Raw genomic sequence first — 27,089 nt, 5'->3', positions numbered from 1 at the left:
CCACATGGGGCTTTCTGCTCAGCAGGGAGCCTGCTTCCTCCTCTCTCTCTGCCTGCCTCTCTGCCTACTTGTGATTTCTCTCTATCAAATAAATAAATAAAATCTTTAAAAAAAAAAAAAAAAAGATTCTTAAAATAAGCATCCCCCCTTCCTATCTCACAGCTTCCACAACTCTACCCACTTTCTGCTTAGCATTTTATACACTAGTGATTCTTTAAAAAAATTATCTTGATGGGGCACCTGGGTGGCTCAGTGGGTTAAGCCTCTGCCTTCGGCTCAGGTCATGTCTCAGGGTCCTGGGATCAAGCCCCGTATCGGTCTCTCTGCTCAGCAGGGGGCCTGCTTCCCCCTCTCTCTCTGCCTGCCTCTCTGCCTACTTGTGATCTCTCTCTCTGTCAAATAAATAAATAAAATCTTTAAAAATAAAAAAATTATCTTGAGAGGCACCTGGGTGGCTCAGTGGGTTAAAGCCTCTGCCTTCAGCTCAGGTCATGATCCCAGGGTCCCGGGATCGAGCCCCACATTGGGCTCTCTGCTCAGTGGGGAGCCTGCTTCCCTCCCCCCTCTGTCTCTGCCTGCTTGTGATCTCTCTCTCTCTGTCAAATAAATAAAGTCTTAAAAAACAAAAAATATTTTGAACCATCAAGTTAAAATAATTTGCTAGTAAGTTTCATTAGCGACCTTTCAAAAACCATTTTAAAATATCAGAGTTTAAAGTGAAGTAAGTCAGACAAGAAAAGACAAATATTGTAGGATATTATTCATATACAGAATCTAAAGAAAAACCAAACTCAGAGAAACACAGAGTAGAGTGGGAGTCACCAGAGGCTGAGAGGGGTGGAAAATAGGGAGCTTTGTGTTCCCAGGGTACAAAGTCCCACTTCTGGGGATCTAATGTACAGCAAAGTGATTACCATACTATATACGGGAAAGTCGTGAAGAGATTAGATCTTAAATGTTCTCACCACAAAAAAAGAAATAGTAAGTATGTGATGGAATGAGGTGTTAGCTTTATGCTATGGTGGTAATCATTCTGCAATATATAAATGTATCAAATCAATACACTAGATGCTTTAAACTTATACAATGCTATACACATGCTTTAAATTTATACAATGCTATACGTCAACTATATCTCCATAAAGCTGGAAACAGAATGGAAAAAGAAAATTACAGCTTAAAAATGAAAAAATGTAAGTATTGTAAATATACTGTAAATATCTCAGGGCGCCTGGGTGGCTCAGTTGGTTAAGCGACTGCCTTCAGCTCAGGAATCGAGTCCCACATCGGGCTCCCAGTTCCACAGGGATTCTGCTTCTCCCTCTGACCTTCTCCTCGCTCATGCTCTCTCTCACTGTCTCTCTCTCTCAAATTAATTAATTAATTAATTAATTATTAAAATATTAAAGTAAATAAATAAATAAAAATAAAATATTTAAAAATACTGTAAATATCTCTAAGATAAATTCACATCACCCTTTTATTTCTGTTTATCAGATCTAAAAAATATTAAATAGAAAAAATGCCTCAGGGCATCTGGCTGGGTCAGTACAGCATTCAGTAGACCAACCCTATTGATCTCAGGGTTGTGGGTTCAAGCCCCACATTAGGTGTAGAGATAGCTTAAAAATATTAACTAGAGGGATGCCTGGGTGGCTCAGTGGGTTAAAGCCTCTGCCTTCAGCTCAGGTCATGATCCTGGAGTCCCGGGATCAAGCCCTGCATTGGGCTCTCTGCTCAGTAGGGAGCCTGTTTCTTCCTCTCTCTCTGCCTGCCTCTCTGCCTACTTGTGATCTCTGTCAAATAAATAAATAAATAAAAACATAATATATATATATATATTAATTAGAAATGGGTCAAAAATGAAGAAAAGGCAAAGTAAAAGTATGTTAACATCCATAATCAGCTATTAATTTATTTGCCTTCTGGGAAGAAAAGAAAAAGGGGGAAAAGCTCAGTGGGTGGGGAAAAAACATAAAAGTAAATAAAAAATAATTTATCTGCCATTCTCTGGAAGGTATTTCTAACCCTAGTTCAACCCTGAGGGTTCCATGGAGTCACCCATATTCTAACTTAACTCTGAACTGCTACATGGCCCCACAAGCTTGCAGACTCAAGCTTGACATCAATTTAGTGCCCTCCCCCATCTCTTAAGCAACTGGTGACTCTATTAAAAAAAAAAAAAAAAAAAAAAAAACAATAACAACAACACAAGACACATGGTTTCCCACATTTTAACCTCTCCAAAACTGAAATACATCTTAGTGTCCTGTTACCACTGCTCTCAGCCCAAAGAAAGTTGTGCCACAGGTGTCACTGTCTGCCCATAGTAAACTTAGTCATAGCTGTTCACTAGCATCCTTTCAACTGCATTGTTGTTAGTACCTGATTTTAAACTGCTGCTTAAAATGTCTCCCAAAAGATTATAATATGGTTCTAAATTGAAATAAAATGTAGTATATAAAAGAAAGCAAACACAGCAATGGGATATTAGTGAAATAACTTTTCACCATCAGAGAAGTGATTTTAAGTGCTTTACAGAACCTGAGGAAAAGAACCAAAAAAACCACACACAGATAAAGCTTGTTATGGTTTGCTGCAGAGACTGGACAACGCACAACCCACATGCGGCCATCTGTACCAGCTGCAAAAGTACTTAAAGGGGGAAATTAAACAACTTGGACTGGTTTTAAGAACTTCAGAAGCAAGAAATCACTGAATTTTACATTGATGAGAAAACAACGGAGCAGTCCCTAAGAAACATTTCATTATTAATACCCTTAATAACATGACACTATAATAGTGGGGAGAGGGGAGGAAGGAAACTTCCATAATCCTAAATTTTTCATTATTTAGAAGAGTAAGACATAACATGCAGAAATTTGAGGAGTACCTTAACCAATATATTTCACTTCTATTGTCTCTTTAAAATATACACAAAATGGGGCGCCTGGGTGGCTCAGTGGGTTAAGCCGCTGCCTTCGGCTCGGGTCATGATCCCAGGTCCTGGGTTCGAGCCCCACATCGGGCTTTCTGCTCAGCAGGGAGCCTGCTTCCTCCTCTCTCTCTGCCTGCCTCTCTGCCTACTTGTGATTTCTCTCTGTCAAATAAATAAAATCTTTAAAATATATATATATATACACAAAATATATACCATATAATAATCTATTACACTTAAATAAATTTAAAAGAACTTTTTTTTTTTTTTTTTTTTTTTTTTATTTGAGAGAGAGACAGTGAGAGAGAGCATGAGCGAGTAGAAGGTCAGAGAGAGAAGCAGACTCCCCGCGGAGCCGGGAGCCCGATGCGGGACTCGATCCCGGGACTCCAGGACCATGACCTGAGCCGAAGGCAGTCGTCCAACCAACTGAGCCACCCAGGCGTCCCTAAAAGAACTTTTTTTAAAATGTAAAATAATGGGGTGCCTGAGTGGCTCAGTGGGTAAAGCCTCTGCCTCAGCTCAGGTCATGATCTCAGGGTCCTGGGATCAAGTCCCACATCGGGCTATCTGCTCAGCGGGGAGCCTGCCCCCCCCAACCCTGCCTCTCACTCGACCTGCTTCACTGCCTACTTGTGATCTCTGTCAAATAAATAAATAAAATCTTTTTTTAAAAAAATGTAAACTAATGGACACCTGGATGGCTCAGTTAGAAGAGCATGCATGCAAGTCTTGGAGCTCCTGGGTGGTTCACTCCCTGAAGCTCTGACTTCAGCTCAGGTCATGATCTGAGGGTCCTGATTATCAGCCCTGAGTCAGGCTCCCTGCTTAGCAGGAAGTCTGCTTCTCCCTCTTTCTCTGCCCACCACCCCTCTCGCCCCCAGCTCATGCTTGCTCACTCGTGCATGACCGCATGCATGCATGTTTGTGTGCCACACACTTGCACACACCTGCACACACACTTGCTCCGTCTCATAAATACAATCTTAAAAAAAAAAAAACATCCAACTCCTGATCTTGGTCATGCATTGGAGCCCCACGTTGGGTGTAGAGATTACTTAAAAAATACTAATTTTAAAATGTCTTTTGAATCTGAAAATGTAAAATAAGCGAGCCATTGCAAACAACTGAAGGGAAAAAAAAAATGAAAATAAAAATTTTAAGTAATTAGGCATGCCTGAGTGGCTCAGTGGGTTAAAGTCTCTGCCTTCAGCTCAGGTCGTGATCCCAGGGTCATGGGATAGAGTCCCGCCTCTGCTCAGCAGGGAGCCTGCTTCCTCCTTTCTCTGCCTGCCTTTCTGCCTACTTGTGATCTGTCAAATAAATAAATAAAATCTTAAAAAAAATTAAATTAAATTAAAAATTTTTAAGTAATTAAAATCTCTTTTAAAGGGGGAGGCACCTGGGTGGCTCAGTCGGTTAAGCATCTGCCTTCAGCACAGGTCATGATCCCAGAGTCTTGGGATCGAGTCCCACACCGGCTCCCTGCGAAGCAGGAAACCTGCTTCTCCCTCTCCTTCTGCTTGTTGCTCTGCCTACTTGTGCTTCTATCTCTGTCAAATAAATAAAATCTTTTAAAAAATATATCTAGGGGCGCCTGGGTGGCTCAGTTGGTTGAGCAGCTGCCTTCGGCTCAGGTCATGATTCCAGGCTCCTGGGATCGAGCCCCGCATCGAGCTCCCTGCTTAGTGGAGAGCCTGCTTCTCTCTCTCCCTCTGCCTGTCGCTCTGCTTACTTGTGCTCTCTCTCTGTCAAATAAATAAATAAAATCTTTAAAAAATATATCTAAGTAATTAAAAAACTGTGGCAGAGTTTACGTCATAGTATGAGAATTTCTTCTTCAGTAATAAAGAATCTCACAACTGCTGCAGACTTGGATTCAATTAAATTATGGTACATTCCAACTGAAATGACTTGCCAAGGTAGTGATGATCAGACCCCAAGAAGATGCCCACTGTAAATCAATACAGGCATTCTGCTTACACATCAGTCCTGTGGCCATATTTGGCATAAATCAATTCAGTGTGCTTTTAAAAAGTGGACCTACTTGGCTTTTAAAGACCTGCAGAGACTACATCAACCATAAGACTTCAATGTAAGACAAAACATCCCGAGGGAGTGTTTTTACTACCATTTTACACCCCACCCAGCCAAATGTTTTATACTCAAACCCCCGTGGGACTTTGACCATCGGAAAACGGCTCTGAATTTACAAAGCAAGTCAGATTTGAACCAGACTGAATTTACAAGGCAAATGATTCTCCATTAAAAACTGAATTATTTGGGGGCACCTGGGTGGCTCAATTGGTTAAGCGTCTGCTTTCAGCTCAGGTCATGACTCCAAGGTCCTGGGATCAAGCTCTGCATCAAGCCCCACACTGGGCTCCCTACTCACTGGGAACCTGTTTCTCCCTCTCCCTCTGCAGCTCCGCCCCCCCACTTGTGCTTTCTCACACATGCTAATAAAATATTTTTAAAAAATAAAAACTGATTTGATAGTTGTGAAAATATTAAAATCACTTAAGAGATTTAAAAAAAAAATTCCCCCTATGGGGCGCCTGGGTGGCTCAGTGGGTTAAGCCGCTGCCTTCGGCTCAGGTCATGATCTCAGGGTCCTGGGATCGAGCCCCACGTCGGGCTCTCTGCTCAGCGGGGAGCCTGCTTCCTCCTCTCTCTCTGCCTGCCTCTCTGCCTACTTGTGATTTCTCTCTGTCAGATAAATAAATAAAATCTTAAAAAAAAAAAAAATTCCCCCTTTATTACTTTAAGGAGACGCAGGCCTCAGAAGCACAAAGCTCCATGGCCACTAATACCATAAAGGATGCAAATGGAGTCCCTAGAGCTGTGTAATGCCTAACCTTCCCAACTGCAGAAAGCAGTCCTGAATTACGGAGAAGCCCTAGACTTAGGCAGCATCTAAGGAACAAGCAAGGAAATCCTGTTCTGGTCCTGTTTACCATTCCACCTATAAACCTTTCAGGTAGTGCCAAACTACCTAACCATACTACACAAATATTAAAAGCTATTTTTTTAGGGGTGCCTGGGTGGCTCAGTGGATTAAGCCTCTGCCTTCAGCTTGGGTCATGATCTCAGGGTCCTGGGATAGAGCCCCACATCGGGCTCTCTGCTTGGCAGGGAGCCTGCTTTCCCCTCCCTCTCTGCCTGCCTCTCTGCCTACTTGTGATCTCTGTCAAATAAATAAATAAAATCTAAAAAAAAAAAAAAAAAAAAAGCTATTTTTTTAAAGTCCTGAGCTGGAAACCTAACTACCAGTTATAACATGGTTTCCATAAGATTACTTCCTAATGTAAAAATTTCTCAAAAACTCTTAAGAACCAAGAATAATAATCTGTGATTTAATTATCACTAAAGAGACCTATATTACTCAGGATGGTGTTCTACTTGCTCTCTTTTATGAATTAAAACAGGAAATCTTAAGAGTCATGACTGCTGAAGAAATCTCATTTAAATGCTTACAGTATTATAATCTTTAATTCTGAATTCCCCACTTCAGACTGCTCCTTCCACATTCATTTAAATGACCCCAGTTCTAATTTGTTTATATATGTACTAGAGAGATTGTCTTACCCAATGCCTCTGAATTATAAATTAGTCAGAATGGAAACTGGGGGGGGTGGGGTATAGCTCAGTGGTAGAGCATTTGACTGCAGAATGGAAACTGGGCCTATTTCTCAACTGTCCTTTCTAAGGATGCAAGGAGGTCCTGAAATGCATAGGTTCCGCCTTGAGCTAAATGTGGTCAACTCAAAGCCCCAGGAGACTTTTGACCATCAGAAAACAGCCCTGAATTTTTACAGCAAGTCAGGATCTGAACCAGACTCTGGATGCTGTGCTCTTCTACCTTTCTAGATTGCCTTTTCTCAAAACTCTTCTCCTTTTCCTTCCATGACCAATACTGTACTGGTATTGCTTTTCTACCTGTGTTTCCTTCCTATTTAGTTGCCATTCCCCCAAAAGTTTCTCTTTTCTGACTTCCCTCAGCATACCTATGGTTTAACTATAAATTCTGTTTAGATACTGTCTTGAACCTTTTTTTAATCTACGATGGTATTCTCTACCACAATGGTAGAACTCTGCCTACTAAGTCACAGAATAAGGAACACATGGAGATTGGGGCTGTCATCATAACAAGAGCAAGGAAATTTCCAGATTGTTTCCCCTGGGAAGGCCCCGCCCCTGACCCTCGCCCTGCTGTGAATTACAGATTTGATTTTTTTCTCCCATGACCTAGAAGGCATTTTCAGTTGCCTGCTCCTCCTAGATATCTACCTCATCAACAACTGATCAAGGTACCCTAGTTCTCAGAATTCAGTAGTCAGCTAGACTTAAAAGCACAAAATCATCTGCAACTTCTTCCTCCCTGCTTCCTTATACCCTGTCATTTTGTCTCAAATTTGGTCAGTTCCTCCTTCAAGATTCCTCTTGCACTCTCCTTTTATTATAGTTAAGCCTTTGTTAACTCATGTTTGGATTATTACAATAAAATTTCTAATTCAATTCCTGATCACTAACTACTCACAACCAACAAGATCATTCTTCCTAAAGCACCATTCTGGTCATGCCTACCCCCCTGTAAAACGGTCAATATGGTTGACGCCTGTGTGGGTATGCGGCACCTGTGTGGCTCAGTCAGTTAAGCCTCTGCTTTTCGCTCAGGTCATGATTCCAAGGTCCTGGGATCTGGGCCCTGCATCGAGCCCTGCATGGAGCCCCGCACTGGCTCCCTGCTCAGCGGGAAGCCTGCTTCTCCCTCTCCCCTGACCCCCCTCCCTGCCTGTGTTCTCTTTCTGGCTCTCTCTTTCTCCCTCTCAAATAAATAAAAGCTTTAAAAATAAATAAATTGAGACGCCTGGGTGGCTCAGTCGGTTAAGCCGCTGCCTTCAGCTCAGGTCATGATCCCAGGGTCCTGGGATGCAGTCCCGCATCGGACTCCTTGCTTGGCAAGGAGCCTGCTTCCCCCTCTCCCTCTGCCTGCCTCTCTGCCAACTTGTAATCTCTCTGTCAAATAAATAGATAAAATCTTTAAAAAATAAAATTAAAATTAAAATAAGTAAGTAAATAAACCTACCATGTATAGCAAAACTCCTGGTATTTTAGGTCCCCAGCAATCTGATAACCCATACCTCCTCAATTCAATCTCCTACTGTTTCACCTCCAAACTCAAGGCCAAATGAGAACTTTCTACTCTCCACAGCATTCTCTTTCATCTATGCTTCTCTTCATGCCATTCCTTCACCCCAGGAGGACTGCCTTGTCCTCCCTCTCTTACAATGGCATGCATAAAACCAAGGTCTATTTAAGTATCTACTCCATTTCCTCAGCAGCAGAAGCACTCACTGGTCCCTTTGGAAAGGAAAATCTAAACAGAGGATGTAGAAATCGAATGGGACCTACAGGATTCCATACTGAGGTGGAATGCTTTTTCAATCTGCATGTAAGACTTGAAAGTAAACAGAAATTAGAAAAATAAAATCGGGGAGGAAAGACAATCGTGATTTTGGTCAAAATGAATGCACCTGGGGAAACACCCCAAAAGACCGTTAATATAGACTTTATTCCACTAAAGAGTCAGGGGAATGAGAAAACAGATTTGGAAGTAAATACATAACTATAACCAAAAATTGAATGAAACTACCCCAAAGCAGAAGTCAAGCAGGGACAAGCTCAAGCGACAAGAACAAAGCTCAGCAAACATAATGCAGGAGAATACTGGCAAGAAGAGAAAGATTAGAGATCTCTAGCACTACTTTGCACCGTATCATGGACTCTCACTTTCTCTACATTCACTGAATTTATAACAGATAGGAGAAAGAGCCAGGATCTTTGGGGAGATTATCCATTTGTTCAATACAGCTAAAAACTAAAGTGAAGATTGGTAATTCGTGGCCATATCATAGAAGACTTTGTACACTATATCCCAAGGGCAATGAAAGGCTATAAAAGATTAGGGCAAGAAAATGTCTAGGAGAAGCTGGTATTTCATTTTTTTGTTGTTTTTGTTTTTTTGAAACTGGCTACTTTAGGAAGATCATTCAAGATACCAGGAGGACAACGAATTAGCAAGAGCTAAAAGGAAAGGAGGGGTGTTAGAAATTCAGCAGATACTGTGGAAGCCAACCTACATACCTATAGAGAGACAGGTGATAATAACAAATAATAACTACATTCACTGACATAAAAAGATGTCAACAATGTATTAAGTGTTCAAGGCAGGCTATAGAGTACAGACAATATAACATTCGACACATTCTAAAATATATTCTTAGTGGGTATACATAAGGATGTCCCAAAATGTTAATATTTGCTTCTGAATGGTAGAATTATAGATAATAATTCTCCTAGTAAGTTTCTAATTTGTTTATACAACAAAGATAGTACTGGCACAATTTTTTTTCTAAAGTTTCTAAAGTTCAAAAGTTTCAAACACTGAAATCAAAAAAGACAAAGACTGAAAAGTCTTCACTAGATTCCACAATGAAGTCATTGGTGATCTGAAGAGTAGTTACAGAAATGTGGTGAGGGGAGGCACTTAGCTGGCTCAGTGGGTTGAGCATGGGACTCTGGATGTCAGGGTTGTGAGTTCAAGCCCCACATGAGGGGTACAGTTTATGTACATACATATACCAGAAAACATGTGTACAAGCAGGGTATTAATAATTATATAGAGACAACAAGAGTAAACCAGGCTGAATGGTCACCCTTGCAAAGGAAAAGAACAGGCAATGGATGGAAGAGAATAAAGTTCCTGATTGTGCCTACTAACACAGCTACCACTGTGCAGGGAAATGTACTGGTAACCTCAGAGGGCTAAAGAGAAGGCAAAATTATCAAGGCAGGATGGGCTTCAGTTACCTTAATAAAGCTGAAAAAGAGCCTATGAACAGTTTAACATATGAAAAGGTTTAACACACAAAAATGACACTTTTTTTTTAAGATTTTATTTATTTAAGAGAGAAAGAGAATGCACAAGCCAAGGGGTAAGGCAGAGGAAGAAGCAGACTCCCCGCTGAACCTGATGTGGGACTCTATCCGATGCGGGACTCTATCCTGGGACCCTAGGATCATGACCTGAGCCGAAGGCAGACGCTTAACCAATTGAACCACCCAGGCGACCCCCAAAATGACACTTCAGAAACTTCAATAAAAGTTCTTAGAAAGAAATTAAACCCTGAGACTGGGTCAACGGGGGAAAAAACTCAGTGGTTATGGAGATGAAACAACAAAAAGGATGAATAACCAGATGGGATTTTCATTCCTCTCATGACCAGTGATAATAGTAACACATGACACAGTGGAATTAGCAGGCCTCAAGAATTCTGAGACAAGGGGCGCCTGGGTGGCTCAGTGGGTTAAGCCGCTGCCTTCGGCTCAGGTCATGATCCCAGGTCCTGGGTTCGAGCCCCGCATCAGGCTTTCTGCTCAGCGGGGAGCCTGCTTCCTCCTCTCTCTCTGCCTGCCTCTCTGCCTACTTGTGATTTCTCTCTGTCAAATAAATAAATAAATAATCTTTAAAAAAAAAAAAAAGAATTCTTTTTTTTTTTTTTTAAAGATTATTTATTTATTTGTCAGAGAGAGAGAGAGGGAGAGAGCGAGCACAGGCAGACAGAATGGCAGGCAGAGGGAGAAGCAGGTTCCCTGACGAGCAAGGAGCCCGATGTGGGACTCGATCCCAGGACGCTGGGATCATGACCTGAGCCGAAGGCAATTGCTTAACCAACTGAGCCACCCAGGCGTCCCAAAAAAAAAAAGAATTCTGAGACAAGTCCTGATCCTAGCATCTCTGAAATATAGAAGCACCCAAACCTTTGAGGAGGGAGCTGGAAAAAGACATAAAGTGGACATAATGGTATAAAGTGTTTCAGATAGAATGCATGCAAAATACTGTTAGTCCAAAGACCACCCAATTAGCATACCTTTCTCATACCTAAGCAACTATGACAGAACAGAAGGTAAGGCTCTCATCTCCCTCCTCTGACCTTTTCTCTCCTTCAGCTACTCCAATTCTGGGATAAGGACCTCAGACATAGGTCTACCCTCAAATTTTTGAGAGTTCACTTAAAAATAGCTACATAACCTACATAACCACTCTTTCAGACCTTGTCCATTACTCAAAATTCTTTATAAGTGAATTCAACTAATATATTCCCTCTATGATTAACACCAGGAAATTGGTCTTCTTTGATAAATTGCATCCTATACTTAACAACCAATACAATATAACCTGGCCTTTTTGTCAACATCTTAACAACTCTATACTAAATTAGTCCCCACTAGCAATTATTTTATCTCTGATTACTAGTATAATTATTTTCCTTTTTCTCTATGAATTTTTCTAGTTTTCCTGGGTTCCTCAGCTCCTCTTTGGGACATCTATCACTCTATGTGCATGTGAGTGCATTTTTAAAAGAGGAGAGGGGCACCTGGGTGGCTCAGTGGGTTAAAGTCTGTGCCTTCGGTTCAGGTCGTAATCCCGGGGTCCTGGGATTGAGCCCCGCATTGGGCTCTCTGCTCAGTGGGGAGCCTGCTCCCCCCCCCCCCCGCCTCTCTCTCTGCCTACTTGTGATCTCTCTGTCAAATAAATATATAAAAAAAAAAAAACTTTAAAAAAAATTAAAAAAAAAAAAAAGATAAAAGAGAGAGAAGACATCAACCCAGCTCTTTTTATTGTTGGGTATGCAACAAAGAAAAGGGAGACCTTGGCCTCTCAGCTCTTAAGTCTACCATTTTCTCACAATTTGGCAAAGTGTCAAGAAGCCAGACAACTTCTAGGCACACATGAAGGAGCTGCAGATCTGTGTAGTTTAAGTTCTAACTGGAGAAACATAGCAAGGAGAAGCCAAATCAATCAGAACCCAGCACAGCAGGGACGCCTGGGTGGCTCAGTTAGTTGGACGACTGTCTTCGGCTCGGGTCATGATCCCGGGGTTCCGGGATCGAGTCCCACATCGGGCTCCCAGCTCCATGGGGAGTCTGCTTCTCCCTCTGACCTTCTCCTCGCTCATGCTCTCTTTCACTGTCTCTCTCTCAAATAAATAAAATCTTTAAAAAAAAAAAAAAAAAAAAAAAGAACCCAGCACAGCAGCTGACAGCTCGACTCTGAAAGTATTCCCTGATACCGCTTCTGGAGGTCATGAAACCTGATTAGCTACCACTACTAACAATTCAAAACATGTACTCCTTTAAAATCTCCTGAATCTTTCTTATAAAAATTGTCCATTGCTACAAATCTCCATCTCCTGGATGTAAAATTTAGCCCCCCCAAAATTATGGCAAATCTGGGATGAAGTCCAGGCAGTACTATCCACAGTCTGACAAAGCCTACCAGAATTAACACATGGGAAACTAAAACTCCCCCCACACTTCCTTACCTCCATTTTCCCAAAGGCAGTAAAAAGAGCTACTCTTCTAGCACTCCTCACACAGTCTCAAATAAATGAATAGTTCTACCCCTATTCCAGCAGCAAGCTATTTTTACCTTAGTCAGATCTAGATTAAGATAACACAAGATTAATAACTCCATTAGTGCAAATTAGTTCAACCACTTCAGAACAGTTTGGCAATATCTATAAAATCTCAATATATGCCTACCCCATAATCCCATAATCCACTGCTAGATATATATTCAAGGGAAATTTTTATCAGAAGACAAAGATAAGATATTCATAGTAGCCTTATTCATAATTACTAAAAACTGACATTTGGCTACTATGTTCATCACCACAAGTGATCATCCACAGATGAACGAATAAACAAACTACAGTGGAGCTTCAAGGAGAAGGTGGTATGCAAAGGGAGCACTGAAGCTCTGCACCCACTCCCACATACCTGCCCTCTGCATCTCTTCCATCTGATTGTTATTAAGTTAGGTAACATCATTAACACTGAGACAAATGGACGCCATGTGCCTCCTGATGTGATGCAATTGAGAAGAACACAGCAGTATCTGTTACATTCCTGACAATAATGCATAAACTGAAGCTCATCTTGAAAAAACATCAGATATACCCAACCTGATAGACACAAAATCAATCAACTATACTCTCCAAAAATATCAGTCATAATAGTCAAAAAAACAAAAAACAAAAAACACGGGGTGCCTGGGTAGCTCAGTGGGTTACGCCTCTGCCTTCAGCTCAGGTCATGGTCTTGGGGTCCTGGGATCAAGTCCGGCATCAGGCTCTCTGCTCAGCGGGGAGCCTGCTTCCCCATTTCTCTCTGCCTGCCCCTCTGCCTACTTGTGATCTCGCTCTCTCTCTCTCTGTCAAATAAATAAATAAAATCTTTAAAAAAACAAACAAAAAAAAAGCAAACAACAACAACAAAAAACTGAAGAATCATCCCAGATTAAGGGAGACTTAGAGATATAAAGACCAAGTGCCTGTATGATTCTTAACTTCATCTTGAAACAAGAAAAATTATGCTATAAGAAACATTAAAGAGACAACTATTAACTTGAATAAGAGTCATGGGTTAGGTAATAGTACTGTATTAATGTTAATTATGACTCTGAAATTTCTACTGTGATTATGTAGGAAAATATTCTTATTCCTAGAAAAAACATTGAAGGGGCACCTGCATGGCTCACTTGGTTCAGTGTCTGCCTTCGGCTCAGGTGGCAATTGTAGGGTCCTGGGGTTGAGCACCACACTGGGCTCCCTGCTCAGTGGGGAGTCTGCTTCTTCCACTCCCTCTACCTCCCCACCACTTGGGCACGTACCTGAGCATGTGCTCTCTCTCTCAAATAAATAAAATCTTAAAAAGAAAAACAGAGGGCACCTGGGTGGCTCAGTGGGTTAAAGCCTCTGCCTTCAGCTCAGGTCATGATCTCAGGGTCCTAGGATCGAGCCCCATGTCAGGCTCTCTGCTCAGTGCGGAGCCTGCTTCCCTTTCTCTCTCTCTGCCTGCCTCTCTGCCTGCTTGTGATCTCTGTCAAATAAATAAAATCTTAAAAAAGAAAGAAAAGAAAAAGAAAAACAGAAAATAACATTGAACGCCTTCAGCTCAGATCATGCATGATCCCAGTGTGCTGGGATGGAGCCCTCCCCTCTCCCTCTCTGTCCTCCCCTCTGTTCGTGCTCACACATGCATTCTCTCACTCTCAACTAAGTAAATAAAATCTTTAATTTTTAAATCTTTAAATTAAAAAAAAATTTTTTTTTAATTTATTTGACAGAGATCACAAGTAGGCAGAGACAGAGAGGAGGAAGCAGGATCCCTGTGGAGCAGAGAGCTGGATGTGCGGCTTGATCCCAGGACTCTGGGACCATGACCTGAGCCAAAGGCAGAGGCTTTAACCCACTGAGCCACCCAGGCGCCCCCCAAAAAAAATTTTTTTAAGTTAATTTTAAGATTTTTATTTATTTGAGAAGGGGAGGGGATAGAGAAGCTATCCTATAGAGAAGGCTCCCTGCCGAGCAGAAAGCCCAACATGGGGCTCAACCCCAGGACCCTGGGATCATGACCTGAGTCAAAGGCAGACACTTAACCAACTGAGCCACCCAGGCGTCCCTAAAGTCAGTATCTTTTTGAACATTAACTCAGTTTAAAAAACAATTTTAAGGGGCACCTGGGTGGCTTACTCGTTAAGTGTCTGCCTTTGGCCCAGGTCATGATCCCAGGACCCTGGAACTGAGCCCTGTATCTGGCTCCCTGCCCAACGCAAAGACTGCTTCTCCCTCACCCACACCCCTTGCTTCTGTTCCCTCTCTCTCGCCGTGTCTGTCAAATAAATAAATAAAATCTTAAAAAAAAAAATTTTTTTTTTAAGGGAGTACCTGACAGGCTCAGTCAGGGAAGTATGCAACTCAATCTCAGGGTTGTGAATTCAAGCCTCACATTGGGTGTAGACAATACTAAAAAAAAAAAAAAAACAACTTAAAAAATATTTTAGGGGCACCTGGGTTGCTCAGTCGTTAAGTGTCTGCCTTCAGCTCACGTCACGATCCCAGGGTCCTGAGATCAAGCCCTGAATCAGGCTCTCTGCTCAGCGGGAAGCCTGCTTCCCTCTCCCACTCCCCCTGCTTGTGTTCCCGCTCTCGCTGTGTCTCTGTAAAATAAATAAAATCTTCTTAAAAAAAATTTTTTTAAGGTACAAAAATAAAAGGAAACTCTACTCCCAACTATTATAACAGTAAACTTTTTCCTTTTGCACCCATCTGATCTTCATTTTTAAACGTGCAAAATTTTTTTAAGTGGGCTCCATGCCCAACATGGGCTTGAATTCACAACTCTGAGATCTAGAGTCAAATTCTCTACTGATTGAGCCAGCAGGTACCCTAACATGCAAACATTTTAAGATCTTATTTAGTTATTTGAGAGAGAGATAGCAAGAGAGCACAAGCAGGGGGAGAGGAAGAGGGACAAGCAGACTCCCCGATGAGCACAGAGCCCAATGCCCGGCCTGATTCCAGGCCCCCAAGATCATAAACTGAGCTGAAGTCAAATGCATATTAACTAACTGAGCCACCAAGGAACCCCAAATTGCAAACATTTTTGAACTTTTTAAAAATATACATTTACTGGGGTGCCTGGGTGGCTCAGTGGGTTAAAGCCTCTGCCTTAGGCTTGGGTCATGATCCCAGGGTCCTGGGATCGAGCTCCACGTCGCGCTCTCTACTCCGCAGAGAGCCTGCTTCCTCCTCTCTCTCTCTCTGCCTGCCTCTCTGACTACTTGTGATCTCAGTCAAATAAATAAATAAACAAATAAATATATACATTTACTGATGTATAAACACATTTACTGATGACAAAACTTCATGAAGCAAAATTAGATTTCAGTTATTCATTTTATTACTAGACAGTTAACCCTAGGAAAAGGAACAAAGAACTTTTTTCTGAGAAAATCATCAAAAATCAAAAGAATTATCTACATCTATCTGGAGCACACAGTATATAGGAGACCTTGCAAAATACTATTTATTTCTCTTACTCTTTTTATGGCACATCTTCAAAAAAATTATATATGTTCTACTGACTTTTCTCCTCACCCTAAAAGAAATTTAAATTCCTGATACACAGTGTTGTGATAAGCACTGTTATCCAGCACAATCTGAATCACTCACTACCCATGCCATGAAACTAAAGTCAGCTTTATGCCTAACAGCCCCAAAGCAAAAACAACCCAAATGTTTATCCAAAGATGAATGGATAAACAAATCCTGTAGTAGTCACACCCAATATCTTCAGCAACAAAAAGCTAATTACTCACACATGCAGCAACATGAATGAACCAGACATTATGCTGAGCAAAAAGAAGCCAGATCCCAAAAAGAATACATACTGAATAATTCCAATTATGTAAAATCCTAGAAGAACCGAAATTAACCACATCACAGGGAGGAAAAATGACTATAAAAAGAAGGAGACTTCTACAGGTGATGGAAATGTTATATATCTTAATTGTGGTGATGGCTACACAGGTATATACGTTTATCAATATTCATCAAAATGTACATTTAATATGGAGCGTACTTAAAACGAAGGCATTTTATTCTATGTAAGTTATACTTCAAAAAAAAGGTGAATTTTAAAAAGACTAATAAGCTTATTAAAAATAGACTGCCTCCCTCAGAGAGTAATACATCCCATGACTAACATTTTATATTTCTTTTACATTAAATCATCCTTTTTTGTTTTTTAAAGATTTTATTTATTTGACAGAGATCACAAGTAGGCAGAGAGGCAGGCAGAGAGAGAGTGGGAAGCAGGCTCCCTGCTGAGCAGAGAGCCCGATGTGGGGCTCGATCTCAGGACCCTGAGATCATGACCTGAGCTGAAGGCAGAGGCTTAACCCACTGAGCCACCCAGGTGCCCCCAAAATCATCCTTCTTTAAATTGATTGAAATAAACATTAGGGACACCTAGTTGGCTCAGTCAGTGGAGCATGCAACTCTTGATCCCGGGGTTGTGAGTTCAAGCCCCACACTGGGTGTAGAGATTACTTAAAAATAAGATCTTAAAAAAATAAAATAAAATTTTGGATAAAATTTAAAACTAAGGAACAATGTCTAGAACTGTGCTATCTTACATAGCACCTTTTCGCTGCAGGTGGATATATTTAGTAAAATTAGTAAAATTTAATTCAGCTCCTCAAGGGGGAAGAGAAAAGAGTGACTTCATAGTGGACAAACCTGACAAGAAATCAAAGTCAACCATACATCAAGGTAACATTAACAGTGATAAATCACACTGATAGTATGTGCCCTTAAATGACTCAATGAAAATGGCACTTTACGGGGCACCTGGGTGGCTCAATGGGTAAAGCCTCTCCCTACAGCTCAGGTTATGATCTCAGGGTTCTGGGATCAAGCCCCACATCAAGCTCTCTACTCAGCAGGGAGCTGGCTTCCCCCTCTCTCTCTGCCTGCCTCTCTGCCTACTTGTGATCTCTCTCTGTCAAATAAATAAATAAAATCTTTAAAAAAAAAAAGAAAATGGCATTTTACTTCTATGGTCTTCTTCCCCAAGATCCTTAACCCCACTCTTATCATGAAAAAAACATCTAAATTCCAATGGAGAAGCATTCTACAAACACACTTAATCAGTTAACACCTCAAAACTGTCAATACTGGTAAAAACAGGGAAATCTGAAAATTTTTCACAGCCAAGAGGACCCTATGGATACATCGGGCTCTCTGCTCAGCGGGGAGCCTGCTTCCCCCTCTCTCTCTGCCTGCCTCCCCTTCTCTCTCTGCCTGCCTCTCTGCCTACTTGTGATCTCTCTCTGTCAAATAAATAAAATATATTTAAAAAATAAAATAAAATAAAAATAAAGATTTTATTTGTCAGAAAGAGATAGAGAGAGGTGGGGACAAGCAAGGGGAAGGCCAGAGAAGAGGGAGAAGCAGGCTAAGGAATTTGATGTGGGACTCCATCCCAGGACGCTGGGATCATGACCTGAGCCAAAGACAGATGCTTAACCAACTTAACCACCCAGACATCCCTAAATACTTACAAAATAAAATAAAGACTATCATTTTTTTTTTAAAAAGACTACTATAAAAATAAGGTAATAACTCAAGAGTTTTATGGTCTTAAAAAAAATGCAACTTGGGGCGCCTGGGTGGCTCAGTGGGTTAAAGCCTCTGCCTTCGGCCCAGGTCATGATCCCAGGGTCCTGGGATCGAGCCCCACATCGGGCTCTCTGCTCAGCAGGGAGCCTGCTTCCTCCTCTCTCTCTCTCTGCCTGCCTCTCTGCCTGCTTGTGATCTCTATCTATCAAATAAATAAATAAAATCTTAAAAAAATAAAAATTAAAATTAAAAAAAAATAAAAAGACTACTATAAAAATAAGGTAATAACTCAAGAGTTTTGTGGTCTTAAAAAAATGCAACTTGGGGCGCCTGGGTGGCTCAGTGGGTTAAAGCCTCTGCCTTCGGCTCAGGTCATGATCCCAGAGTCCTGGGATCGAGCCCCACATCGGGCTCTCTGCTCAGCAGGGAGCCTGCTTCCCTCTCTCTCTCTGCCTGCTTCTCTGCCTACTTGTGATCTCTCTCTCTCTCTCTGTCAAATAAATAAATAAAATCTTAAAAAAAAAAATGCAACTTTTGTTCCTCAATCACACTAACCACATTTCAGGTGCTCAAAAGTCGTAAGCAGCTAATGTCTACAAGTATTTGATAGTACAGATTTACAGAACATTGCCATCATAGCAGAAAGTTGTTAAGACAGCGCTGACACAGAAGACTGATTTTACAGAACTACCACAGAGAGCTATTTTATAACTAATCACAACTTATGAACAAATCCCTATCTATCCAGCACGAAAAACCCTCACTGAAATCTAAAAAAAACTTCAATGATATGTTTACTCCAGTTTCTATTTCAAACTATTATTTATTTTTCTAATGCTTTAAAAAATAATGGGGCGCCTGGGTGGCTCAGTGGGTTAGGCCGCTGCCTTCGGTTCAGGTCATGATCTCAGAGTCCTGGGATCAAGCCCCGCATCAGGCTCTCTGCTCAGCAGGGAGCCTGCTTCCTCCTCTCTCTCTGCCTGCCTCTCTGCCTGCTTGTGATCTCTCTGTCAAATAAATAAATAAAATCTTTAAAAAAAATAAAAATAAAAATAAAAATAAAAACCAAGGGCACCTGGGTTGGGTCTCTGTCTTCAGCTCAGGTCATGATCTCAGGGTCCTGGGATCAAACCCCGAGTCAGGCTCTCTGCTTGGCGGGGAGCCTGCTTCCCCCTCTCTCTCTGTCAAATAAATTTAAAAAAAAAAAAAAAATTTATTTTTTAAAAAACAATAAACCCTATGTAACATATGTAAATAGGATATTGAAAACTGTTCCATTTCCAAGAGTAGCAATTCAAGGTAACGTCTTCTGAAACTCTTTCAAGGTATTCATGATGTCAAAACTATTATTTTAACAATACTAAGATATCATTTGCACTTTTCAGTGTTGGCACTGCACTGATCATGCAAAGCAGTCTAAGAGAAAATGACACCCAGACCCAAGTATTTAGCAGGTATTTTTTCAAAAATGAACAAATTGACACTATCACTTCAAAAACAAAACAAAAACAAAAAAAATTGTACTTGTTGCCAATAATAAAATTTGAGCTTTCAAGCAAAATCAGAATTTTGGAAAACTATTCACCACTATGAGTTTGATGGGTTTTCCAGGACTGAAGACTTTCCCAATAATTAAAGGCTTTCCTGATGGGTAATGATTTATAAGAATGCATTTTTTGATACTGTGTTATATAAAATATTCCTTTAAGGTGGGAAACAGACCAATGCTTTTTAATGTAACAAAATATAAAAGGTGCATTGATATAATTCAAATTTCATGTTGCAACTAACCTTTAAAAACTACTACCTGTCCAATTTTGGTGTACAAAGAATATCTGCAATTACTGGAAAAGCTCCTAAAATATTCCCCCCTTTTCCAACTAAATACGTATTTCTGTGAGGATGAATGTCCTTCCTCTACTTCAACCAAAGTAATAAACAGCAACTGACTGAATACAGAAGCAGATACAAGAATTCAGCTGCCTTCCATGAAGACATAAAAGCATTTTGCGAAAAGTTTGTAAAGCCATGATACTCTTTTCACCAAACTTAAAAATATTTTAGAAAATGGGTGTTTTGGGGATGCCTGAGTGGCTCAGTTGGTTAAGCGGCTGCCTTCAGCTCAGGTCATGATCCCAGCGCCCTGGGATAGAGTCCCACATCAGGCTCTTAGCTCGAAGGGAGCCTGCTTCTCCCTCTGCCTACCACTCTGCCTGCCTGTGTGCGCGCACGCACGCGCTCACTCGCTCTCTCTCCCTCTCTGATAAATAAAAACTTTTTTTTTTTTTAATGGGTGTTTTTCATTAAAAATATATTTATAGGGGCACCTGGGTAGCTCAGTTAAGCGCCTGCCTTCAGCTCAGGTCATGATCCCAGGGTCCTGGGATAGAGCTAGAGCCCCACACTGGGCTCCCTGCTAGGCAGGAAGCCTGCTTCTCCCTCTGCCTCTACACCCTGCTTGTGTTCCCTCTCTCGCTGTGTCTCCCTCTGTCAAATAAATAAATAAAATCTTTAATAAAAATAAAAATATACTGGGGCGCCTGGGTGGCTCAGTGGGTTAAAGCCTCTGCCTTCAGCTCAGGTCGTGATCTCAGGGTCCTGGGATCGAGCCCCGCGTCAGGCTCTCTGCTCAGCGGGAAGCCTGCTTCCTCCTCTCTCTCTCTGTCTGCCTGTCTACTTGTGATTTCTGTCAAATAAATAAATAAAATCTTTAAAATATATATATAAATATATATATATATATATACATACATATATATATGTATTTATGTTAACATGTAACAAGATTACCGTTACTTTTAAATGAAGAAATCATTTTAAATTTCTCAACATAACACAGACACGCAAAACTAAAGTCAAAAGCTCTTTGGGGGGGCGCCTGGGTGGCTCAGTGGGTTAAGCCGCTGCCTTCGGCTCAGGTCATGATCTCAGGGTCCTGGGATCGAGGCCCGCATCGGGCTCTCTGCTCAGCAGGGAGCCTGCTTCCTCCTCTCTCTCTGCCTGCCTCTCTGCCTGCTTGTGATTTCTTGTCTGTCAAATAAATAAATAAATAAAATCTTTAAAAAAAAAAAAAAGCTCTTTGGGGTCCTCTACCTTTTAAAAGGATAAAGGAGGGGCACCTGGGTGGCTCAGTGGGTTAAAGCCTCTGCCTTCGGCTCAGGTCATGATCCCAGGGTCCTGGGATTGAGCCCCGCATCGGGCTCTCTGCTCCATGGGGAACCTGCTTCCTCCTCTCTCTCTCTGCCTGCCTCTCTGCCTACTTGTGATCTCTGTCAAATAAATAAATAAAATCTTTTTTTAAATAAATAAATAAAATAAAAAAATAAAAGGATAAAGAAGACCTAAGAGCAAAAAGTTGAGAATCCCTATCTCAGAGAAAAAGAAATGACAAAAGAAATACATAAATTAACTTAGGACAAACATACATATCCTGAAAAGCATTATCAAGGGGCATAAAATACCACTGACAACAAGAACACCAAGATTCAAAATGCAACACTTGGGGCGCCTGGGTGGCTCAGTGGGTTAAGCCGCTGCCTTCGGCTCAGGTCATGATCCCAGGTTCTGGGTTCAAGCCCCGCATCGGGCTTTCTGCTCAGCGGGGAGCCTGCTTCCTCCTCTCTCTCTGCCTGCCTCTCTGCCTACTTGTGATTTCTCTCTGTCAAATAAATAAATAAAATCTAAAAAAAAAAAAAAAAAAAAAAAGATTTAAAAAAAAAAAGCAACACTTACTTAAAAAGTATCTAGGTCTCAAAAATGTATCCCCCCCCCCAAAAAAAATAAAAATAAATGTATCTTTTCCAAGGACAGAAAGGCTTTTCACATTTTGAAATTTACTTATCATTTTCTGATTGACTCTGCCACTGGGCTATAAGCTCCATGAAGATAAGTCCTCGTGTGTTTTGTTCACCACTATGGCTAGCCCAGGACTCATCACAAAGCAGCTATTCAAATATTTGTTGGCAGGAGAACAAAACAAAAAAGACTTACAAAGAAAACTTGCTGATGTCTCTATTCAGATTACAAAGATGAAATTTTATAATCAAAATGTACCTATTTACATAGCAATAACAATCATAAATGCTACCATCTATTGAGAGCCCATTTACTGGGTGCCAGGCATTACACAGGGCATTTAGACTCTTAATTCACAACCACTATAGGATATACTTTACAGGTAAGGGAAATAAGGCTACAAGAGGTTACCTTATTTACCTCAAGTTACAAGTAATAATTAACAGAAAATTAAACCTACATTTCACTGCCCTTTTTAAGGTTTTATTTATTTGACAGAGAGACAGCGAGAGAGGGAACAGAAGCAGGAGGAGTGGGAGATAGAGAAAGTAGGCTTCCCGATGAGCAGGGACCCGGATGTGGGGTTTTGATGTGGGGCTTGATCTCAGGCACCTGGGATCATGACGGTAGTTGAAGGCAGATGTTAATGACTGAGCCACCCAGGCGTCCCCATTGCACTGCTTTAAAAGGTCACAAACTTTTAACTAAGTAATGATATAGTGCTCGATACTGCTTGATTACATTTTCCTTTTTCCTCTATTTCCAAGTTTCAGAGGAATTTATTTTGTGGAAGTCACTTTTTCTCCTTTTCCCAATCTCCCACTCTGTTCCACTATCCTTCAACTTCTAACCCTCTGCATCACTCAATTAAGCAATATAGTAAGCCCTCTGGGTAGGGAAGAGAACAGATTCTCCTAAAATACTATCAGAAACTTCATTAACAATGGCGGAGGGACCCCTGGGATGGCTCAGTCCCTTAAGCGTCTGCCTCTAGCCCAGGTCATGATCCCAGGGTTCTGGGATGGACAGAGTCCTGTATAGGGCTTCCTGCTCAGCAGGGAGCCAGTTTCTCCTTCTGCTTGCCACTCCCCCTGCTTGTACAGGCTCTCTCTTTCTCTTTGTCAAATAAATAAAATCTTAAAAAAAAAAAATGGTAGAAATAGTTTAAAAGACTAAAGCATAGTGTCAGATTACAAAACATAATTAAAGCTCTCTGACCCACTGATCTACAGGATGGCCTCATATCCAGTCCCTCAACTGACCATGGTTTGGACGGTATCACCTCAAATCTCAAGGAGCTAATCATGAGAGCCCCTGGATGTGACCATGCCTTCAAGGCCTGAGCCATGATTTACCAATTAGAAAGTTCCAGGACAGTACCTCTGCCAATTCCTGTCAGTAACCACAACCAAAGAACCAATACAGAAGAGACCAGAGTCCCCAATACTTTCTCCAGGGCCAGGACAGCTTGAATAAAAGGAGCTTTGTTCCCAAAGAACATACTGGCCACGATATCACTATAAGAAGAAAAGCTGTAACTGTCATTCTCCCCATAGCTTCTGAACAATATGTAAACATTTCTAGTTTTTCCCCTTTTGGTGAAAGAAGAACAAAATTAGCAACTGGTAAACTATTCCGGAAAAAATTACAACGCCACAAACATTACCATGTCATTTGATAATCTCATCAACAAGCCAATGTTTTTCAGAGAGGGATTCCCAGAGCCTGTGGAAGTTTTACACAGATTGTGTGGAAATCTTTTTAAACCTCACAAAGCCTTAACTCAATTAGCCTGAATATACCTTACCTCAAAATCCAAATTAAAGAAAACATACAATATAAGAGAAGACTATTCTACCTTAAAAATGAACTCAGCTGCAATCTGCTAAAGAAACCCTGGCTGAAAAAATGTATCAGAGGAAGTCACATCCGTGGCCTGTCATTGGATACATACTCTATAATACATAACTTTCATTAGTAATCCCTAGGCTTTGCATCAAAAATCTCAATATACCAATATACCAACAAGATTTATTTTTTTTTTTAAAGATTTTTTTTTATTTATTTATTTGACAGAGAGAGATCACAAGTAGACGGAGAGGCAGGCAGAGAGAGAGAGAGAGAGGGAAGCAGGCTTCTCGCTGAGCAGAGAGCCCGATGCGGGACTCGATCCCAGGACCCTGAGATCATGACCTGAGCCGAAGGCAGCGGCTTAACCCACTGAGCCACCCAGGCGCCCCTACCAACAAGATTTAAGTCATAAAAAAAAATTAGATATCACCAAGTACATACAAGCTGTAAACAAAACAGGGCTTCAAAATGCTCCATTTAAAAAAAACTTCAGTATTACCTAGTAATTCTAGAATAAAAAACATGTCAATATAAAAGTTTATATCTCACTGATTCTTTCTCAACAGTGAAAAATCCCTGCTATAATTCAAATAATGTGAATACATGTTCACATGTAGGAAGTCCCACCCTTGGGTGCCTGGATGGCTTAGACAGTTGGGCATCTGCCTTCCACTCAGGTGATGATCCTAGGGTCCTGGGATCAAGCCCCGCATCGGGCTCCCTGATCAGCAGGGAGTCTGCTTCTCCCTCTCCCTCTGCTGTTCCCCCTGCTTGTGCTCTCTCTCTCAAATAAACAAATGGAATCAAGGAAGAAGGAAGGAAGGAGGGAAGGAAGTAAGGAAAAAGGAAAGAAGGGAGGAAAGAAAGAAAGACCCACTCTTCAAACTCTCCATGGCTTCCTAATACTCCAGGGTGCTTAATACTATAAAAAGTACCCAGAAATTAAAACTTATAAAAGCGATCACTAAAAAATAACCAATGAATTTTTCCACAAACCAAGCCTCTCACTTTCTTATGTTCATTTGCTAAACTTTTATCACAAACACTCCTCTGAACCCCCTAAATCAAGAACATTTGTAAAAATATTGCACTAGAAAGTTCAAACAAGAATGCTCAGTGAGACCTACTGGGCCTCATTGACCAAAAGATAAGCATATACTTTAACTCTTCAGAACATATTAACTGAAACTGCCAACCTAACTACAGGAAATTTTTCTAGGAAAGGAAAAACATCTAGAAGGTTTTGTGGGTTTCTACCTAGAAGAGTCAGCACTACACCTTCTCTGAGACCTGCACCCACTCATAGAAGTGAGATTTTTCAACTACATTTGTATCTCTAGACTCCAACCCTAAGGCCATACTAACTTGACCAATGACAGAGAACTGAACAAACTTCAACCAATCAAATTTTCTCTCCCAGGAATCTGAAACATGGGCAATGAACTAGTAACCAGCTGGCTAGTGGCACTAGAGCTTGACTCATATGTGGCTCCAGGAATAAAGTGGTGATTTTCTTCCCATGTGTTAAAGCAGAAAAAGGCCAGTTTGTGAAAAGACAATTAAAGCAGGCTAAAAAGAGACAAGAGAGGACAATGACTAGCCAGCAGAGAGTTAAGTACTATCCGGACTGTCTTGGCTCCTGAATGTTTTCCAGTTTCTGGTTTGTGTCCTTCATGAAAGCCAACAGTCCTAGGGTTCTTTAAGATACCTCCTTATTCCTGAGCCCAAAGCATTCTTTTTCCTGTTTCACGCCATCAGAAAATCCTTACAACAGTTTAAGACAAAAATTCCATACCAGGATCAATGCATAAAGGGCATGATTATTCTTACGGTTCATAAGAAATCTGAGCAGTACCTGAGAAGTTGTTTTTATCACTATCTATAACCTCAGGAAAATACATAGGGCAAAAACCCCTGAAATGTTAAATGCAAAAATTATGTTTACATAAGCCCTCAGCTCTGTGCTTCCCTTCAACACTCACCTGTTCAAAAGTTCTGCTGGTTCACAGCAGGAGGTGTGAGCAGATTTTGGTCAGGTCCTTTTAACACTGTAAATAACAAAAGTATTAAAATAATTGACCCAAGAATCAATCTCTTAGGAAACTTTAAGAACATAATTTCTTATCATGAATAGTTTTACAGGAAAAGTTCCAAGCCTGGTTATAATATTAGAATCAACGTTATGTGCTTATAAACTAACTGCCACTTTCCTAACATTTTTAAAGGGTTTCTCTCAGTAGCTCTGGAATGGGACTAAAAAACACATGTTTTTAACAAAAGTTCTAAATGATTCGGATGAAGCTAACAAATGAGGGTTTAGGAAATACAGGGTTTAGGAAAGTGATTACTTAGGGTTTTCATTCAAAACCACATTACAGGGCTTTGGTATTAATTTTTAAGCATACCTGATAGAAAAAATGACAGCCAGCAATAAAGTAATACAGGATGTATCTTGTGCAAATAATCAGGGACCCCAAGAAATATAACCACTGTCAAAATGCCCAAGGAGGAAAGTTCCAGGTGTGCTTTCAGATGCAAAAATCACAACTTCTTTTAAGGCTCTAATGAGACAGCATCTTAAAAATCCACTGGACGTTGATATTTCAAGTGACAAGGAGTGGACTGAAACAGTAGCTTCAAGTGGTTTCTCAGATAAAATCAAATAATGCTTTGAATGCTGCTATGAGTCAAAAAACAATAATTACAAATTAAAGTTGATAATTTTATTAACAGCAAAAAAGCATTGTAAGCCAAGTCTGCCTTTTGATTTAATTTTGCAAAAAAGTAGCCATGTTATTATAATGTCCAAAAGGTCAATCAACTTTATGCACTTAAGTCTATTCTTATAAGGGCAGGCAGAAGGAAAAGAGAGTAAGAACTAGGTAATAAAGTTCTCTGGGCCTAACTCAAGAGAACAAGCTCTAGAGTATCCCCTATTACACATATAAATTAAGTTCAAATTCTTTGTAGTTAATGAAACTCTGTGATTAACGAGAAAATATAATATTGTGTACTTTAATTACTTGAAGCAGCTAGGTACATAACAGATTGAAAATATTTTTATAAACTTAACTGTGGCCACTTAAGGAAGGTTTTTCAAACCTCCTCCATCTCCTCCCTCAACCTCACACAAAAAATTATGAGCAATTCAGGGTGCCTGGCTGGTAGAACACACTGTGACTCCTGATCTTGGGGTCATGAGTTCAAGCCCCAAGTTGGGCACAGAGCTTACTTAAAAATATATACACACACACGGGGCACCTGGGTGGCTTAGTCAGTTAAGCATCTGCCTTCAGCCCAAGTCATGATCTCAGGGTCCTGGGATGGAGCCCCACATCGGCTCCCTGCTCGGTAGGGAGTCTGCTTCTCCCTCTCACACTCCTCCTACTTGTGTTCCCTCTCTCTGTGTGTGTCTCTGTCAAATAAATAAATAAAATCTTAAAAAATATATATATATATATATACACACACAC

General features: G+C 40.8%; 1 protein-coding gene across 1 annotated transcript in view; it reads right to left on the bottom strand.

Annotated features, from left to right (window-relative positions):
* The window catches only part of GIGYF2 (GRB10 interacting GYF protein 2), a 151,544-nt gene that overhangs the window by 120,630 nt on the left and 3,825 nt on the right, over positions 1-27,089 (bottom strand). Inside the window, 2 exon segments of the mRNA XM_047721379.1 lie at positions 14,734-14,811; positions 25,599-25,664. The gene's annotated coding sequence lies outside the window, so the exon portion shown is untranslated.

Source organism: Lutra lutra, chromosome 3, assembly GCF_902655055.1.
Source record: "Lutra lutra chromosome 3, mLutLut1.2, whole genome shotgun sequence".
Lineage (NCBI taxonomy): Eukaryota > Metazoa > Chordata > Mammalia > Carnivora > Mustelidae > Lutra > Lutra lutra.
The sequence above is the reverse complement of the archived record's forward strand: the minus strand, read 5'-3'. Positions and strand labels throughout refer to the sequence as shown.